Source organism: Lolium rigidum, chromosome 7 (assembly GCF_022539505.1).
Source record: "Lolium rigidum isolate FL_2022 chromosome 7, APGP_CSIRO_Lrig_0.1, whole genome shotgun sequence".
NCBI lineage: Eukaryota > Viridiplantae > Streptophyta > Magnoliopsida > Poales > Poaceae > Lolium > Lolium rigidum.
The window spans coordinates 48,206,688-48,210,282 of NC_061514.1; positions in this window are offsets into that span (position 1 = coordinate 48,206,688).

Sequence of the window (3,595 nt, forward strand, 5' to 3'; positions counted from 1 at the left end):
TACACGATCAGATAGTCGACCCCCTCTACTCCTCCAGAGAGGTCTGGTTCTTCGTAGCAGATCCCATCTGCTCCGTCTTGTCCTTCGTTGGCCTCCTCAAGGTGATTCAGACAATCTAAGCAGGGGATTGTAAGAGGTATGAGTACGAGTGTACTCAACAAGTTCATTATAGGAAAGAGGTGTTTAATGCACTAGCTACGGTATTAGACCAGAAAGTCTAATACCAATGCAGGTTTTCATAATCATTTCTTCAAAAGGTTCTTTTATTCAGAAGAACTATGTCCGCCAGCTTTCACCGGTTGACTAGAACTTCATGGAGTTCCTTTCTGGCAGCGTTCGCAGTTCCAAATCCCGGAACAGGGAGTGATAGGTCACGATTCATTACACTCTGCAGAGGTGTGTTGCTTTACCCATAAGAGATCTTAACCTTGGTGCCAACCAGGCAGCTTTCCCGTCCACACTTCCGTGGTGTGACGCCCGGTATAAGGTCCTAGCCAATATTGCATTCCTCCGCAACCTCTAATGGGATTCGTAGCATAGAAAACAAAAAAATTCCTATCGCAAGAACGAATAACAAGCCAAGATCCAATCTAGAAGATGGTAGCAACGAGAAGATCATGAGACTAACTGATGGCGTGTATTTCACACGTTCGTTGGGCAACCCCAAGAGGAAGGTATGATGAGCACAGCAGCAAGTTTTCCCTCAGAAAGAAACCAAGGTTTATCGAACCAGGAGGAGCCAAGAAGCACGTTGAAGGTTGATGGCGGCGGGATGTAGTGCGGCGCAACACCGCAGATTCCGCGCCAACGTGGAACCTACACAACACAACCAAACTACTTTGCCCCAACGAAACAAGTGAGGTTGTCAATCTCACCGGCTTGTCGTAACAAAGGATTAACCGTATTGTGTGGAAGATGATTGTTTGCAGTAAAACAAGAGAACAAGTATTGCAATGAGATTGTATTTCAAGTAAAGAGAATTGGACCGGGGTCCACAGCTCACTAGAGGTGTCTCTCCCATAAGACGAACAACATGTTGGGTGAACAAATTACAGTTGGGCAATTGACAAATAAAGAGAGCATGACAATGCACATACATATCATGATGAGTATAGTGAGATTTAATTGGGCATTACGACAAAGTACATAGACCGCCATCCAACCGCATCTATGCCTAAAAAGTCCACCTTCAGAGTTATCATCCGAACCCCTCCAAGTATTAAGTTGCAAGCAACGTACAATTGCATTAAGTATGGTGCGTAATGTAATCAACAACTACATCCTTAGACATAGCATCAATGTTTTATCCCTAGTGGCAACAAGACAACACAACCTTAGAATTTTCTCGTCACTCGTCCCGGTGTCAATGCAGCATGAACCCACTATCGAGCATAAGTACTCCCTCTTGGAGTTACAAGCATCTACTTGGCCAGAGCATCTACTAATAACGGAGAGCATGCAAGATCATAAACAACACATAAGCATAACTTTGATAATCAACATAACAAGTATTCTCTATTCATCGGATCCCAACAAACGCAACATATAGAATTACATATAGATGATCTTGATCATGATAGGCAGCTCACAAGATCCGACAATGATAGCACAATGGGGAGAAGACAACCATCTAGCTACCGCTATGGACCCATAGTCCAGGGGTAGACTACTCACACATCACACCGGAGGCGACCATGGCGGCGTAGAGTCCTCCGGGAGATGATTCCCCTCTCCGGCAGGTGCCGGAGGCGATCTCCGGGATCCCCCGAGATGGGATCGGCGGCGACGGCGTCTCGCAATGTTTTCCGTATCGTGGCTCTCGGTACCGGGGGTTTCGTCACGGAGGCTATTTGTAGGCGGAAGGGCAAGTCAAGAGGCGGCACGGGGGCCCACACCACAGGCCGCGCGGCCAAGGGGGGCCGCGCCGCCCTAGGGTTTGGCCACCCCGTGGCCCCTCTTCGTCTCGTCTTCGGTCTTCCGGAAGCTTCGTGAGAAAATAGGCCTCCGGGCTTTTATTTCGTCCAATTCCGAGAATATTTCTTTACTAGGATTTCTGAAACCAAAAACAGCTGTAAAACAAAGAATCGGCACTTCGGCATCTTGTTAATAGGTTAGTTCCGTAAAATGCACGAATATGACATAAAGTGTGCATAAAACATGTAGATAACATCAATAATGTGGCATGGAACACAAGAAATTATCGATACGTTGGAGACGTATCAGCATCCCCAAGCTTAGTTCTCGCTCGTCCCGAGCAGGTAAAACGATAACAAAGATAATTTCCGGAGTGACATGCCATCATAATCTTGATCATACTATTTGTAAAGCATATGTAGTGAGTGCAGCGATCAAAACAATGTGTATGACATGAGTAAACAAGTGAATCATAAAGCAAAGACTTTTCATGAATAGCACTTCAAGACAAGCATCAATAAGTCTTGCATAAGAGTTAACTCATAAAGCAATAATTCAAAGTAAAGGTATTGAAGCAACACAAAAGAAGATTAAGTTTCAGCGGTTGCTTTCAACTTGTAACATGTATATCTCATGGATATTGTCAACATAGAGTAATATAATAAGTGCAATAAGCGAATATGTAGGAATCAATGCACAGCTCACACAAGTGTTTGCTTCTTGAGGTGGAGAGAAATAGGTGAACTGACTCAACATTGAAAGTAAAAGAATGGTCCTCCATAGAGGAAAAGCATCGATTGCTATATTTGTGCTAGAGCTTTGATTTTGAAAACATGAAACAATTTTGTCAACGGTAGTAATAAAGCATATGCATCATGTAAATTATATCTTATAAGTTGCAAGCCTCATGCATAGTGTACTAATAGTGCTCGCACCTTGTCCTAATTAGCTTGGACTACCCGGATTATCACCGCAATACATATGCTTTAACCAAGTATCACAAAGGGGTACCTCTATGCCGCCCGTACAAAGGTCTAAGGAGAAAGCTCGCATTTGGATTTCTCGCTTTTGATTATTCTCAACTTAGACATCCATACCGGGACAACATAGACAACGGATAATGGACTCCTCTTTTAATGCTTTAAGCATTCAACAACAATTAATTCTTTTCTCATTAGAGATTTGAGGATGTTTGTCCAAAATCGAAACTTCCACCATGGAACATGGCTTTAGTTAGCGGCCCAATGTTCTTCTCTCACAATATGCATGCTCAAACCATTCAACTCAGGTAGATCGCCCTTACTTCGTACAAGACGAACATGCATAGCAACTCACATGAAATTCAACAATGAGTTGATGGCGTTCCCCAAGAAACATGGTTATCGCACAACAAGCAACTTAATAAGAGATAAAGTGCATAATTACATATTCAATACCACAATAGTTTTTAAGCTATTTGTCCCATGAGCTATATATTGCAAAGGTGAATGATGGAATTTTAAAGGTAGCACTCAAGCAATTTACTTTGGAATGGCTGGAAAATACCATGTAGTAGGTAGGTATGGTGGACACAAATGGCATAGTGGTTGGCTCAAGTATTTTGGATGCATGAGAAGTATTCCCTCTCGATACAAGGTTTAGGCTAGCAAGGCTTGTTAGAAACAAACACAAGGATGAACCG